Source organism: Lonchura striata, chromosome 4 (assembly GCF_046129695.1).
Source record: "Lonchura striata isolate bLonStr1 chromosome 4, bLonStr1.mat, whole genome shotgun sequence".
Classification (NCBI taxonomy): domain Eukaryota; kingdom Metazoa; phylum Chordata; class Aves; order Passeriformes; family Estrildidae; genus Lonchura; species Lonchura striata.
The window spans coordinates 19195876-19213583 of NC_134606.1; the positions used below are offsets into that span (position 1 = coordinate 19195876).

General features: G+C 34.3%; 1 long non-coding RNA gene across 1 annotated transcript in view; it reads left to right on the top strand.

The window, feature by feature from the left end:
- Positions 1 to 17313, top strand: part of LOC110484012 (uncharacterized) — a 37693-nt gene extending 20380 nt beyond the window's left edge. Inside the window, exons 2-4 of the long non-coding RNA XR_013339799.1 lie at positions 5776 to 5869; positions 6931 to 7054; positions 17005 to 17313. This is a non-coding gene — a long non-coding RNA (uncharacterized LOC110484012). The remainder of the gene's footprint in view (positions 1 to 5775; positions 5870 to 6930; positions 7055 to 17004) is intronic.
- The last annotated feature ends 395 nt before the right edge of the window (positions 17314 to 17708 follow it).

Sequence of the window (17708 nt, forward strand, 5' to 3'; positions counted from 1 at the left end):
CTCTGAAACTGGGTTGCCATTATGCATGCTGGGAAAATTCTCTCTTCTAGGAACTGTCCTCTGTCCATGCTCTTCCCTGAGCATTTCACCAGCATTTTTCAGAAGATGCTATTTGTCCGTACACACATTTGTCCATAGAGTAAATAAAGCCCTACAGCTGGTGTCCAAGATCAGTTTGCTAATGCAGCTGTAGTCCAACAAAGCTCCAGAGGCCTATCTTTTGGACATAAAATGGAGTTGTAAAATTAGAAACTTTCTACACTGAGTGTTTGATATTCCCGGAGGACAAAGAATCCTGAATTCTTGACCACTTGTGATTTTATTTACTGATTCTTAATGCAGAAAGATAAATAAGCCATCCCCAAGAGGACAATAGAACCTTGTTCCCCCTTCCTGTCTGAGAACAGCTTAATGTCTGGCTATATTGAATTTTCTCTTGCACATCTGCTGACTGCTTGGCTTATATATCCTTATGTAGCCTTTCTGCTTTAGATATCCTTATAAATCCTTTCTAACTGGTGGTACAGTTTTAGCTATACAGAGTAAGAAAGATGTCCCTGTCATGTGAGTTGCTGCTGTTCAAATAGACCACGATTTTGTGGACAGAACATTTTCCTGAGGTTTTTGAGTTGTTTTGAGACCCCTCTGAAACTGATGGGAGACTAGGATAGACATTATTTACATCCTGGAGGAACACCTAAAGTTACAATGAAATAAGTAAGAAAATAAAAATTAATTTCATAAAAGGTTTTCTTGCTGCCTTCAAGACTGGTTTGTAAATAATGGAGCATAATTGGACTGTGAATCTCAGTCTCATTTAGTTTTAAGCCCAGATGGGGGCCTATTCCCTTTTCTTCTGCATGTAGTGAGCTTTGGCTTAGACGTGCTCTGAACTACTATCTAGTTGATTAGGTTGTGTAAACATGGACAATTCCCATTTAAGTGATTTAGGGATCTAGAGGGAAATTTAGATCACCAAAATCTCCTGTAGGATGTTGTATAACATTAGCCATGGAAATATTTGGACCCTTTGCTAAATATCAAAGCTGTGTACATATTTAAACAATTCAATTATTTTTAAGGCTGTGCACAGCATTATTAAAATCTACTCATCTACTTAATTCCCTCAGGCCTGAGTTATTCCTTTATATGGAGCTACTACACACTGGAAACAGCTGCTGTCAGCAAAAACACCCTATCTGAAAACCTACAAAGCTTCACAAGCCTTAACAGCTTAACAGACCACTACAGAACAGAGGTGTGAAGTTTACTGAAGTCCAATTGATTAAAGTCACATGCCAGTCTTAGCTGGAAAGCAAAGAAAAGAGGCATTTATAAATATTTGGAAAAGTCTTTCAAACAGAGTTGGCAAGTACAGCTTCCTTGAAGATTTCTCTGTCTTTGTTGTGTTGGGATAGATCTGTAAGTAATTTAAGATAGTACAGATCCATCATTTTCAAAAGTACATCTGGGCTTACAGGAGCTGAGACTCTCACCCTGTGAATTTTAGAACACAGCAGGGGCTTATTTTGTATCCCTAAAATACCCTGCTGTGAAGTTAAAATTATTGCTTAACAATCATGTGTATTTTTTTTTTTAAAGAACCATTTGGCTCATGACTACAAATTTACCAGAAATAAATTTAGCTAGGGAAAATGTTTTGATGTAAGTAGAGTAATTGTCCTTTCTGGAAATTTGAAATAAATAGCAAATAAAATAAATAGCAACTAGAGACTATGATAGAGCATGATACAGTTTTTCAAAACTTCCAGGTAACTAGTGAAATCCTGTGTTGAGATGCAAGATTTTCTTTAATTCCAATCACTTGAATCAGAAGTTACCTTTATATATTTGCATTAAGGGTTGCCATGGGCACCATTTAATTTGTGGAGAAAATGGTGCAGACCTTCAGAAGAGAAGAGCCTTTCACAGTCACACCTGGTTCTCACCAAGCTCAAGGTATCTAGCTGGGGGTAGATGTGACAGCTGCAGCACGAAGAACAACCAAATGAGATTTTACTTTAAAATTATTAAAATAATATTACTTTGCAGACATGGAGATTTTAGATAAGAGAATACAGAGTGTGGAAACCTTAACAGGTATTCTACAGTAATTGCTGACTGATAAACTGCAAATGTAAGGAAAAAGCTCTTTCCTTATAAAATCCTTCCTTTAATAGACAACTTGCTTGAAAACTTCCAAAGATATTGTGCGAGAAAGGCCCTAGATGCAATTTTCTTCCTCTTCTTTATTTTATTTTTTTTTTTTTTTTTGGTAGAATTGGTTTTTAAAAGACTTCAAAACTTTATCTATGCAATACCAGATATTCAAACAGTGAATTATTAAAGTATTGATTTATTATCTGTAATTACTTTCATAACTCTGAAACTGAATATGGGTGAAGGTTTGTATTTCATACAAATAATTTGGAATAAAGAAATAGGTTAGAAATTAACAGAAATTACCATTCTGATATTTAGGAATCCTATTGTTTTTGGATTTTAGCTCCTTACTATAAAAAATTGGATAGGAGGCAAAATTATGAAATGAAAATAGTTTGTTACAGTAGCCTTTCATTATGAAGGTTGAAATAGAAAGAAGAATGATGGCAAACACACACTTTGAGCTTGCACAAAAAGAAAGACGTGGTGTCTGCTCTGAATTTAAAGGCTTTAGGAGATGATCTCAGGTGTTTTTGCAAATGCAAGCATGATTCAGCTGGTTGTATTTCCTTTCCAAAGGGTCCTGGGTTTGTGTCTCTTTTGTAAAAGTTAAATTGTGTCATAAGTGGTATTGATTAGTGTTAGATTGATCTGTGATTAATCCAAATCTGTGATTAATCCAAATTTGTGATTAATTTTGCTCCTTCTATAAAAATGGTTCTTGACCTGAAGGTGTGTCCTTAAACATTTGTGTCACTGCTCACAGTGCATACTGACACAGACAGTGTAAGTCCTATGAAAGAAAATAACAAGAACAGAGATTTGAGTTTATCCTGCAAAAACCTTTATTCTTCTCTCCTTTAGCAGTTTTAAGAGCACAAATTTAGTTTATTGTTTCATTTTGTTTTTAAAGACATAGTTGGATGGACAACACACATAATTTTGGAAGTACAGGAAACGAGGAAATTATGATGCTTGGGTGTATCCAAACAAGACAGCTTTTGTAAATGGATGAAAATATTATACACAGATTTCAGCTCAGGTTGCAGAGGGAATATGCTGATTAAGGTATAGCAGTAGAGCTAATCAGTCTGTCAGAATTTAATAACCAAACGTCCTAAATTCTAGATAATGGAGAAAAAACTCTTTTATTTTTGTTTTTAGTACTGTCTCAGGGAGTTTTGTGCCCCTGGCTACACAATGATAATAATAATTTGATGAGGCAGCAAGTTGAAATAGGAGTTATAGTTAAGGTCCTTCAGGCAGAGATAATAGATCTTACAGTTGCTGGCAGCCTGACCTTCCTTTTACTTGTTATTCAAAGGAAAACCACCTTGCTCTTCTTCCATCAATATGTTGGGGTTTTATAAAAATAAAATAGTTATGACTGCTGAGCTTTGCATTAATGCCCTGTCTCTATGAAGGAGATTAAGGCATTTAGCATTCATATCATGCCAGACCCCCTGGATAAGGATGAAGGAGCCAGGGGCCTTCCTTGGCTGACAGAGGGTGGTTTTGGGCATGGGCTGAAGCTGATCTTTAGAGATCATGGGAACTCAAGGGCTGCTCAGAGCAGCACCTGGAGATGCTTCTGTGACTCTGAGGTAAACAGCACTGTGGAGCAGGTTTTCCTATGATATTCCTGGACATATACAGTCTGTTAAATTCTCACAGAGACAAAATGTGGGTGGTCTGGATCCTGTCATAGTATTGTTAGCAAAGAAATTATTCTAAAAGAATGACTTACTTAGAGTGAGAGCTACCTTGTTTGTCTAAAATTTAAAAATCTATGATTTGAACAAATTGTCATTTTATCTTCCAAAGAACACATTACCTCTGCCGTGTGGAATACCCATATGATCTGCACTGTCAGATTCTATTATTATTGTGACAGATACTGTAGCATATAAATTTTAAACTAATGAAAAAAATGTCATCTATCTTTTGGAACTAAATGTTCAAAGCACATCAGCTATTCAATTTGATAGATCATTCTTCAGACAGTTTGAGAAGAATTGCATATTAAAAATACAGTGAATGGGAGAAACCCTCACTTTTATCCAGCCTCACATTTCTTAAACTAATTCTTGAGAACTCATGAGAGGTCTACTTCCAGAAATGTTGCTTTACTCAAAGTAGCTGGGAAAAAAAAGGTAAATAACATATTTCTATATTAAAATAAATTTGATTTGAATAAAAAAAAATAAAGCAGGGTATTAGAACATACTAATGCCAGTTTTCTGTTTATTATGGTCTCCTGGAAATAGCTGAAAGGGGAAAGAATAACTGCAATTTATTGCTTTGATATTGTTCTGTAGGTGAATGGTATCAACATTTATGATTCTCTAATAAAAGAACACACACTTGGGTTTTATAGGCTAGAGCAGTTGATAAATTCCATTAAATATTTTAATGCAGACAACTTTTCTTATGGGAAAAAAACAAAAACCTTTGCAGGTTCCAGATGCAACAAAATTTTGAATACTTTTAAAAGCTGGACAGAAAATGAAGAGCTTGAAAGCTGAAACCCTTAGATAATTTCAGCTTGAAAACACTTGAACACAGGGACAAATATGAATCTAACCATGAAATTTCCTAGATTGTTTTGTTTGCATGTTCATTAGCATTTTCATATTAGCATATTCATTAGCATGTTTCATAAGCATTTTCTTATGTTTCAAATGATTCATTTCATCAATTAAATCATTGCTTAAAATATCAACAGGTGCCCATTATTGATGAGTGCAAAAACATCACACTCTATTCATGTATGACTTGTTACTCTCATCTTTCCTTTTTCTGTTACATACTTTTGGAAACCATAAAGTTTGTTATCAAACCATAGAGGATATAAACCTCAGATGAAATTACTCAGATTGAAGTTACTTAGAGTATAATTTCAACAAAGGTTATATTATTTTTATTGTAATTAATTTACAGGGACTCAGGAATGTAGTAGCTATTTACCCCCTTCCTCATTTTCTGAAAGTCAACATTTGAGGAATCCAGCATTACAGTTGGCTTCCAGGTGTTTTCCATTAATTTACTGGAAAAGGTTCTTTTACTTATTGGAAAAATAGGAAAAGAGAAACATTTCCTCAGAAGTTAAACAATCCTCACTTAGAATAACCTGTAAGGCTCCTCCTGTCAATGGAAATTTGGTTGCTTTTTCAAATGTGTTTCATTCTATGTTCTCAAAAGACAGAATGATACAAGGGCTTTTCTTCCCATCTTGTGTATGGTTTTGGTGCCTCAAGAGCCAATGCACAGAGAAGAAATCAGAACTTTTCAGGACTTATTTGGACAAAACAATGGGAACAGGAAACTTGTCACGTCCATACTCAGCTTCCTTCCAAACAAAGCCCTTGTACTGCTTTAGCAGCTAATGCTGAATAATAAATCAAGTTATAGGGGATAAGCTGAAGAATGGAAAAAACCAATTTTTTCACTCTAAAAGGGAAGACATTCTAATGTGAAGAAACTTTTCAGTCTGAAAAATCCATGACATTTAAAAAATAATCCCTGCAGTCTGATTAAATATGGAAATGATTTTTAGACAAAGGGAACACTTCACAATTCTGAGCTTGATATTTTTTTATTTATCTCCTACAGATTCAAACAATTTCAGAGGATATAACTAAACCACCTGTGGTTTACCACTGATCTTTACCATAAATCAGAAGAATGATGAAAATTATGGAAAAAGGTCAGTGAACTTTATTCCACTTCTCCTTCACTTATATCTTCTGTTATTTAAAATAAATAGTATTATTTTGTGCTACAATAACTTCTTGTTTTGGGGGGACAACAAATAATATCTGGGATGTTATTTACTTTCATTCCATAATAGAGTTTTGTTCATTTTCTGGTATGAAAAAGCCTCAGAGAAACACAGCAGGAACTCTAACACCAGATATTAAAACTGTTTTATTTTTTGGGAAAGCAATAACAGGCATTATTTATTTGATTTCAGCTTCATTGCATAAATAAGTAGTAGTTATCCTTTGCATTTTAGTGGAAGGAAAAATATCTAGCTTTGCTAGGATTTCATTATCAATGCAATGTAATAAGTGAAGTATTTTTCTTTGTTTTTTCCAAAGAAATATTTTAGAATGGGCTGAAGTACAAACACTGGGAAATGAGAAAAAGGTGGAGCCTTCTCCCTTACTCAAAGCTGCACCGGGTTTTTGTCTGGGACTTCATCCAGTATTAATCAATTTTTAAAAAATGTTTGTCCATCAAAGACCAATCTGAACATATTTTTTTTCTTTTTTGAAACATAAGAAGTGTCCAATTCTTAGAAATACTCTGCATAAAAGAAAATCTTCAGTACAATATGTTCAACTTCTCCATAAATAATTTTACTGTATGAAATCAGAGCTTCTTATTATATTCGTTTTGATGTGCTGTGATTTTCCTGCTTCATGCTGTAGGTCATGCTGTGGGATTAGTAATACAGCCATTCTGCTACTGACTAGTAACTGACAGAAGCTGTTTTCATAACCTTTTTTGAAGATTGCAACATCTATATTTGTATTTCTGTTTTCCAGCTTATCTTGACTTTTCAAAATACTTGCAAGCTCCTTATCAGTAGAGTTGCAAAACTTGTAGTAAGGAATAAGTTCATTTTTTTAGCTAGCATGCTATTAGTTCAGGAAAAGTCACTTAAAAACATGAGCAAAAGAGTTTCAATATGTTCAAATTGTAACCTTGAAAGAAAAAGAAATGTTATCTTAAATAATCAAGCCTAATTATTCCGGACTTTAGAGATTATTATCAAACCTTCAGAGTCAAGTTAGATGTACTAGATGAGTCTGACTTCTGGATGGACTTCAGAAGATCCTTGAGAGCAAGATGCTTTGGCAGGCTGACCTTCGTCTGAAACACACAGGTACATGCACTCACCCAGCTGTGTGCTTGTGAAATGTTTTGTACAGCAATAACACTCCCATCTAATTTTTTTCCCTAAATCAGAGCATTGGACTTCACAGAGGAAAGTTTTCTTTATGCTTTAACAATATAAATATACAAAAAAATTGTACATGATATAATCTTGATTTTCGTGAACAGCGTAGAGTACGTATTTTTATGCATGCGCCTAAAGATGAACCACCTTTGCAGGATGGAGAGAGTAGCATTGTGCCTGGGTTTCATGTTGCTGCCAAAAAGCCAGTTAAACAGATTAAGAGTTGTAGAAGCAGTATAAATTCTCAATCTAGATTAAAAAAACACAGTAGCAGTGGCCTTAGAAGTGATGAATCAGTGTAGTAAGGAAAAAAGCTCTTCCTGTACTTTCTCAGTTTGTAGTATGAAGGTGTGATCTGAAGTGTGAGTTTGAAGGCTTTTCCTGGATTTTAAAACATATTTTATTTTCTGTTGTGTTGCAATCCAATTAGTGAGAGGTGCCTCTGCCCAAACTAAATGCAGACAGATCACATGCCACAGGCAATAATATGAATTTTATTTAACAATTAATGTGAAGTAGATAGTAGAAAGGAATAGAAAAGGGGCCTAGGGAGAGAGAGAGTCCAAGCAGAAGAACTGCTGTGGGTCCAGGAGTGTCTCTTGGCCCTTCTTCACCCTGGATTTCTCAGTGGTGGGAGCTCCAGAGCCTTTCTTCTGTGGGTACCACCTTTATACAGTCCAGGTTTTGGTACCCATGGGGTGGTCACAGATGCTGTTCTGGATGATACATGCCTGGACAATTGCTTGCTTTCCCACAGTTTGTCACAGTGGGAATTTTTGTCTGGATGCATTAAGCAGGATATGCTAAGCAAATTGCCTCTGCCAGGCCTGGATTTAGTGCCTTTCTGTTGCAAATTCCTCCCTTCTGTGCTTATCTCAAATACCTGCTGTGGTGGCTTATCTTGTGACAAGATCCTTCTGCGGCCTTGACAGTGTTTGAGACAGGCAGCTGAGCTCTTTGAGAAAAGTATATTTGATGGTGTTTTGGCATTTGGAATTAAGTATTTAATATTTAGTGTTTTAGTAGATGGTTTGGTATTTTATAATTTAAGGTTGACTTCAAATTAGTTTCTTTTTTTCTACCCCTGAACATTGTTATTTTAATTCAAAATTTGCTACAATTTGACATTAATATGATATATTAACTATAATGATAGTATAAAGTCTTATGGAGATTATTTTTTTACACTGACTAATATAGCACTGTATTCTACTGTATTCTAACAAATAAACAATATGTTCTCAATATACACCATTATAAGCCCTACAGCTACTTTAAAAGAAAAGCAAAGCACAACACAACACAGAGAATTTCAAAGGATATCTAGTCGGATAAGTGCATGGTCTGCCCATGAAATACATTTTGACTGGAACTTAAACATAAAATGAAAGTTGAATTTCTGAAGGTTCATTTCCACTCTTAAGCAAAACAGAAAGGACATGGAACTCCTCATGCAGTAAAGGAAATTCATATTGGAAGGGGCAATTTACAATTGTTGACAGGTCTTGCATCACTATTTCTCTGACTTGAACAACCTCATTTAAATACTCAGTGAAGGCATGATGGACTTTGAGGAAAATCTTGATAGACAGTGAGTGTTTTCTAATAATTTTCTTTTGCAGCCTCAGTTGAAATACTTTGCCACTAATTTATTTTTTGTCCTCCATCATTTTCTTATTTGAAATATTTTGTCACAAATTTTCAGATTAAATCAGTCATAATACAACTCAATATTAGTGATTTTTATTCTATGTGAAATAGTTTACAAATAGGAAAATAAAAACTATAAACATATACTAAGCAAATGGATTGTGTAGGAAAGAAGAAAGAGAAGAAAGGATGTATAAGTCCTCAAATCAAATAGTTTCAGGTTACCCATAAAGATCCATTGTCAGCTATCTGCAGTGTGGAAAGGGTGAGTTATGAACCTCACAGGAGCTGGCTTTTGTATTTTGTTTGCCTTGAGATGTGTATGTCTCAGCTAGTAGCTATTCACACACATTCTGTCATGCAGTGATGTGTTAAGGGTCATGGCAGGAAAAATTATAACAGATTCATTAGAAATCATGCTCATATTAATCTAAAACTAAGATACATTGCAAATAATGAATGGGCTCTGCCAAGTACTTCAAATGAACATGGCAAAATCTATTCAATAAATAATTCAGTTATGTGTGTGTTCTATTTTACAGAAACTTCTAAAGTGCTATAAGAAACATTTTTCTCAAAAAAAAGAACAAACTTTTGAGAGTGAGGCAAATCTCTCCAGCTGTAATGATAAAATACTTTTTAAGAACTATGACATGGAATACTCCTTCCACTGTATCTTTCAGAATTGTTTATTTGATCACAAAATGAGAAGAAAAGTTGAGGGCATAGATGTTTTAGGGTTATACTTAATTATGCTTGTCATTAAACATGTAATCTAAGGCATATATATTCCAAAATGGAAGGCCTCTTGTTATTCTTTACTTTTAAAAATGGGAGATATGTCATACCTGTGAGCTAAATACCTCCTTTGAATTCACATCTCTGAGTTTCCTAGAAATACAATAATGCTAATGGAAGGTAGAGCATTTAATTTCAAATTTAGAGGCTTTTGTTGATAGTGTTATTTAAACCCAGGAAGGTTATACTTAATTATAGATATGGCAGTGTTTTTGACAGTTCAACCTCTTTAATGGATTATCTTTCCTCTTTTAAATATAAGAAGTAGGAATAATAAAAAAAATGAATCTACAAATTTAACAAGCTTCTTTTTATATGCTTAATAACTATCTTTGAAGAAGAATATACACCACACTGAGCTTTAAAAAACTGACAATATTTATTAAGCCACAAAAGAGCTTATGTAGCTTTGTGATTATGGACGGGAAAGAATTTTAAAAAAGGCAAAGTTAGCAAAAAAAAAGCTTTAAAGTAAGCAGAAATTACATGTCAGTCATAGACATTAAAGCTGGCTGTTTTTAAACTCCAACTGCTAAGCCCTGGGCATGAAACAAGAAAATGATGAGGTAGGCTGAATGAAATGCACACAAATGCTAATGTTTAGAATCTTACCTAAAGTTAAAAATACAAATGCTTGCTTTAAGGAAGAGGTTTCAAATAAAATAAAAAAATCCATCACATATGTCTGTATGAATACAAATACGCTGAAATCCACACATACGGAATATGTTAGACTTTCCTTTTCTGTTGAGAAATTTTCCTACCGTATGCTCTAAAGGATACTGAATTTTGCTGTTACAGGAATGCAAAAATAAGGCATTTTACTGAATAAAACCACATGATTTTACTGGGGGAGGAAGGAACCTGGCAGTCTTGAAGTGGAGTAAGACTATTATCATTGCATACAATACAATCAGCACCAATTAAGTTATTTCCTGTTTCTTTTGGATGCTTGCTATGGTCAATCACAGCATTTGCTGAAGAACTCTGCAGAAAAATATGGCCTGAGAATGTTTCTTACAATAATTGTCAGGTATTGAAAAATTAAGTACTTGATTTAGGAAACCACATCTTAATTTGCTTATCTATGGCATTAGATATATTTACATGTGCCTACTATAAATGCACACTTACATGAGTGTGTGTTTTTGTGTGTAGAGTGTTGAAAAAATCAGTTTTGTTTCAACTGTGTTCATGTGCAAAATTCAGCAACATAATAAAAATTACAAAATAGATATCTATCATAAAAAACTCCAAACCAACAAACTACAAAACATTTCAAGTTAGAACATTACTACTTCTCTTTCCTGGCCCAGAGTCCTATTATGGATTTTCTTAGACTTCAAGAAGGGAGCACTGAGAAAGCAGTGGAAAGGGCAAGGATTCCCAAAACTTACAGCTACACTTACAGGCTACACTTTCCTCATTGAAGATGGGAAGAATCGCAGAGGAATCAGCTCACATATTTTCCAATGCATTTGTATTCCCTTCTCGGACTCCTCTGTCCTACAGACATTCTTCCACCCCAGTCTAATCACCTAGTGTGCAGCTGAACTGCAGCCAGTGGACTTGGTCTCACCACTTGAAGCAACCCTACTTTAAAGGGAAGAGCTGATGAAACTGTCAAACTCCACCAGTCTGAACAGAAAAATCTATAGTCTATAGGGGATCTGTCTCCCTTTTGTCTGCATCATGTTTTGCCTTAAATGATTGTTGATTTATATATCTAGAGTCAGCAGGAATACGTGACTCATAATAACCCTGTTATGCCATTGGACGTGCTATTGCTTGCTTTTGTTACTGCTACCATATTATTTCTGCTCACTCATAGTGTTTTTTTTATTACAAGTTCTTTTTTCCATGGACCTGGCTGTGAGCAGTACAGTCAGGCTGAAGCACTGCACGGGATCTTTGCATCCTTCCATCACAGTGATAAGCACTAGCTTTTGCAACATACAGTTCCATTTTCAATTTCCTACTATATGTGTTAAAATTAAACATGTTCAAATTAAAAGGCTGTTTTGAGTCTCAGCTAGGAGATCTGTCTTTATTGGAACACTTCATTAGTCAAGACTGTTTTTCAATTATTTGCAAATAAATGACTGTTTTTCATTTATTTGTCTTGTGTGTGCATGCATTTTTGTGTGTGTGTGCGTGCATCTTCAGAAATTACAATAGAGTATGGAAACAATGGTAACATCCCATCCAGAATGATCTCCCTAAGATATCACAAGAAAATAGTTTTAACAATAATAGCTGGCCACATGATGGACCCTTTAGTCCATTATTTTAGTCAAAAAACTTGAATAAATAATTGAATTTGTCCTAATAATAAGACAATAAATTATGTGACTATTGTAGATAAAACCTTGTGAAATATAAAGCCTTGATGTGATGGCAACTGCTCAACTCGTACCTTTGAGGAAAGAGCAGCACTAGCTGTTTGACTGAAATGTTGCAGGCAAATGTAAACTGCAAACAGCAGTTCCAAGAAAGTTGGAATACCAGAATAAGCTTTATTCTTCTATAAGAAATACCATTATGTTCTGAAAAGGAATACCATTATAAGGTAATCAATACTTTTTTTTTATACGAGACAGATAAAGAACAAATAAAGCTCTTAATGTTGTTGTCTGTGTCAAAAATAAGTACCTTTATCTTTATAAAAGAAGTGGAAAAACAAAAGTCAACATTTAAAATTCCAGCATTCATGTCCTTTCATGATCTGACATGAAAAATGTAATTCAAAGGCCATCTAGCAAACTCCATAGCATTTTTGCATTGGGAATTCCCAAACAGACCTACCAAGGTCATGTGTCTGCTTTGTTTTACAGTCTGTTCTCCTGTGACACCACCAGTTTTTTTGCTATTAATATATTAAACCAAGTGCATCAATACAGTTGCCATTAGAATAAAAATCTAATCTCCATTTTAAGAGCTGATGTGTTATAAAATAAAATAAAAAATATTTCTAGACATTGCCACAAATAGCACCTCAGGGATTTCATGTTTCTGAGCAGCAGCACTTAAAATCATGAACTCAGATGTCATACAGAAGTTACAAATACATATTTTTAAAGTAACAAGTACAGTAGCCAGGCACTTCACTGTTTTCTGTGCTCCAAGCCCTTATTCCCAGCAGCAAAAAAAACAGTGCAGAGATGCAGCACGTAATAGGTTCAGGAAAGGTGCACATATCATTGCACATTCGTTGTCACTGGAAATGGGCTAGGTACACCAGTGGAACAATGTAAACTTGAATCCTGACAGAAAGATTCACACTGCAGGTCGTTTTTCACAAGCTTTCTGAAGGTGACATTTAATCTCATGAATTTTCATCAGAAAATATATTTCACTCCATACAGGTAAAATCTGTTGTCTTAACTATATGCAGTGAATACTCTTATCTGAAATTTGCAAGCATTTATCAAGTCAAGAATAAAGGTGTGCACTCTGATGCATCTGTCACAATTAAGAGCTGTATCTCAGCCACCAAGTATTTGTGAAGGCTGCATATTTGTGAAGAAGTCTATGCAAATAAAGCATGAAATTTAGGAAAAAGAAAAAAGGAAAAAATACACCAAAATGATAATATTTATTAATATGGATGTAAGAGAGATATTGGACACAAATCCAAAAGCTACTCCCACACTAGTGAACGAATTAGTGATAGAATATATTTTTTTGGCTAGTGTCAAAGACCTGCTGCTACATCCTTATCATTAAGTTCTCACCCACCAAAATTCTTGTGCTTATATATCACATTGGATTTTTCCAGGGGAGCATAGGAGGCAAAAAAAGTAGTAGTGTCCTTGAGCTTCTTGTCATGAATGTAGGTGATGGCTTTCCAGTCCTTTTCTTTTCTATCTAGAAATATATTGTTTATTTTTATGGAAATAGTGTGAAAAGCTAAATATGCAACTATGGTGGATGTTAATTATTGCAAATGCTGCTTCATGACAGTCAATTGTATACTTTATTATAATCTTCAATTCAAAATGGTTCTAAGAAGTGGTCAATTCCTATTTTCAAAAATGACCCTAAGACACCAGGAAACAGGGTTCACTAGCTGCAGGGTGTATACATGTATTTTTATTCCAAAATGTGTTTTTCTTGAATTTTTACTTACAGTATTTGAAAACTTACTTACTTACTTGGTGTCCTGCTGTGCTATGTACATGACAAGCTTCAAATAGAGATAACAGTCCTGGAACCAGTCACTTAAAAGCTAAAAATAAATGGTATAACTTAAGGCTTAAACAACCAGAGGGAGAGGAAAATAATTAGAAAAATTAAAAAGAAGAAAAAAACTGCTATGGACATTGCTCAGTGGAAACAAATGATATAAGAGCTATATCACTGAATCTGAACACAGCACAGAGCTTAGAGACAAAAACTATGAACCCATTATTTTCAAGAGAAAAACTACTCCATGGATTCTATAAAAATGTCTCTTCCTAACTGCTTCATAGACATTTACAATCAGATGCCAGAACACACAGAGTGTGAAACAGTATTTTCTGAAAACACAGAGGAATCCCCTTCTAACAAACTTCCTTGCTTTTGTCTTTACATCTTTCTATAGGCAAGTCCTCTCTGAAAAACAGTTACATTCTTTTGCAAAACATTCGCTTGAGTGTCAGGAGCAAGACACAGTGAAAAAAAAAATTATCTGTTTGTCTGCCTTTTTCTCATCTATCACGAAAAAGACAAAACCATGTCAAGGAAGCAGGAAAAACGGAAGATATTTTATCACCATAATATACTGTAATACTTCCTTTATGATAGTCGCTTATTTATGTCATTTTTAGATTCTCTTACTGTTGAATATTCAGACAGTTTACATATGGAAAGATGACTATTTTCAGATAAATCTGTTTAGTCATCATTGTTAATTTATTTTCTTTCCCCTTTCATACCAATCTGTGATTTCTCTCTCCATTCCATTCATTTTGGCTGGAAATTTCAGGTGCATAGCCTTTTCCTTTCAGTAATTATTTCAAAAATTCTTTCATATTAGCAGAGCTAGTGACTTTTCTCCTTTACTGTGAATCACAAAAATCTTTTTTGTTTCCAAAGCTAAAGAGTTTTGATCACAAATTTGATGAATGACAGAATGAGAATACCTTTAAAAATTATTATTCTTTCTTTTCCTTTTGCTTTAGGAAATGAGAAATATCCTGTAGTTTAAAACATAAATAAGCCATACAGCTACTTAAAAAAAAAAAAAAAGTCCTGTAGAGATTTGACATGACCAGTATCATAACACAAATTGTGCCATTTCAATACTTTTGTGCAGAGTTGTCGGTAATGTAGGTGAATAATTTTAACAGCTAATGCAATGGATCAGAATATTCCTCCAGGATGAGCAATGATGGAAATTGTTTGGGTCAGGCAGTCCTAAAGCATAATGTGTATTCTTTCTAAAATCTACAAGGACTGAAGAGAGAGGATATGTTAAACCTGCTTCCCAGTGGTTTTCAGTTTCATTTGAATATATTTCTGCACATAAGTCCATAGGTTTTAGTTAAAAAGACTTCTTATTTTTCTAGTTTGCTTACAATTTGTGCTTGTAAGATCATCTTAAATTAGAACCCATGCTGGCAGTATAAATGGGTGTATTTCTTTCTGCAATGAAACAAAGCACAAAAAAAGAAAAGGGGAAGTATCTTATTAAAACAGTAGGTATATCATAATAATTAGGTATATAGAATCAATGTGTTGGATTTTAATAGTATCTCAAGGGTTGTTAGATTAATTTTTCAATTGAACAAAGGTGAATTTTCAAAGATTTAACAAACATAGAATATTCTTTTCAAAGTGAAAATTCTTTCTCCCTCTTCCTCAAGTGAACTCCTTTGCTTAAGAAAACAAGAACTTGTTAAGTCATAAATGCAATTGTATTCTCTCAGGTAAGGAAAATGTGCAGACAGAGAATCAGTTCAGACTGTGAGCTAATGCAGCCTCCTCAGTGTGTCAGAAGAACTGTAAATCCTATATAGAAGATTTCACCCAAATGAAATGGATTTTAGCTATGCTCCTGCCCTGGATGGGTACTCTGAAGGTACCCATGAACTCTCTATTATTAATCAGAAAATTCACAGAGAGATGGAGACTCAGCACCCAGAAAATTCTGTGGCATTTCACTGCCCCACTTTTGCTGGAGAGAAAATTGTTATTTTGTATGGATTTTTGTTAAAGTGCCAATCACTTTTTAGTGATAGTAATACACCAGGAACTCTAGTTCCCACAGTGGAAATACAGACAATCAGAAAACATCCTACACATCTGCATCTCTACTTCATAAGGGAATAATTTTGAAAGAGAGATTGAGTCAGCATAGTATTAATAAATCCCAATTTTCTATCATAGCACAATAGAGAAATGTTAGCGGCTCATATTGGTAAAAATGTTTTAAAAACACTTTCATGGCTAAAATAACAGGATTAAAAAAACCAAAAACCATACAGGAATCTGTTTCTAGGTATTGGGTATCTTTCACCCATTCTTTATCTTTTGAGAAAATCACCACCTTCATTAAATGAGTCTCATTAATATCATACTCCAAGATATAAATGCTTCCATTTAGGCTGAAATTTAGTTAGCAAATGTATTTTGGTCCATATGGAATTGGCTTAATTAAGACAGACTAATATTTTGGGCCAAACTAATTAATAGATTAGGAGTGGATTCAGCTTTAAGATTTTTAGCAGTCTCTTAAAGTAGAGTCTCTCAGAGGGAGGCAGCTGCTCATCATTGACATGCAAGACTAATACATTCAGCTTGAAAATGAACCTGAGTAGTTCCAGCTGAGCTTTGCCACTGCAGGTATTGGAAATCTTCCTGTCACCTGAGTATTTCTAGTGCTTCTTTCATCTAATTAGCTCTCATATCCTAAACTAAAGTTATAGGAAAACTGGTGTACTCTTGCTGACTGAATTTGTAGTGGAGTAGAAAAGATCAAAGAGCGGAGAAGGCTGAAAACAGTGTCCTGCCATCTCCCATGGAACTGCAGCACTGCCACCCATTTCCAGAGACTGAGCAGGTGAGGTGGATAGGGCTTCCTTCAGGAGGGAGGAAAAGATGAAAGAGGTATAAAATAATATAAATGGGACCTGTATTACTTTCCTTCTTTTACTACTGTTCAGGTTACAAAACTCATCTAGTCTCCTGACTGTTACTGACCACTGTTTGTCACCTTTTCCTTCATTATGTTGCATGCATAATCACATCAACAGTATATTATGTTTATTTTATACTTATGCACTTCCAATAACACACCCAAGCCACCTGGACAGGATGTAGGTTTATAAAAGCTCTAAATCTTGAATTTGCTTACTTGAGTTAAAACCAGTCATGACAATATGATATTTTGAATTAGTTATTTAGTCCTTCAGTTTGTAACTTCTGAAATTGTTTTCTTTCAGATATAAGAATTGTACATGACCTTGCATCTTGTCTCAACACAGTGTTCTACTTTGGGAAAAATGTCTTCTTGGGAGTTGAAGATCAAACCCTCAGTGGATCAAGTCCTTGGACAAAAATTGTGATGGTATAAATTGCTTGAAATCCTACAATTATTGTTAAACATATCTAATCATACATATACATACTACATATATGTTTCTTGTGTGTATAGGCAACGAGAGTTTAGAAACAAAGAAAGCAGTACTCAAAACACACTACAGCATATGAATATTTCTATAGCAATTTTTTTGCTTTGAGTAACATATGAATGCTTCCTTAGAGTAGCCATATCATTATAATGACTCTTCTGATGTTTGTAAATTATGCTAACAATTATCTTTTTTACAAGCAAACATAAAAATTCACCACTATGTTAACACTGTGGTTAATATAGAGAAGGGATTTCTAAGACATACAGGTTTTAATTTACTGCTTTTTTCCTCCCGCTTTATTGTACTTACCTTCCTTTGGATAAAGCAGTACAAAAATTTGCTAATTATTTTTCTCACTGCAATATGTTTGTAGTGCCACCTTTTAGTTTTTGTCCAGATTTCTTTGTGGAAGCAATGTTTCTGAAAATGGTATTCTTACAAGTTAATAAGGAAGGTATTACCTTAATCATATGTAGTTTCTTCTGTGAAATCAAGATGAAAGAAAAATATTT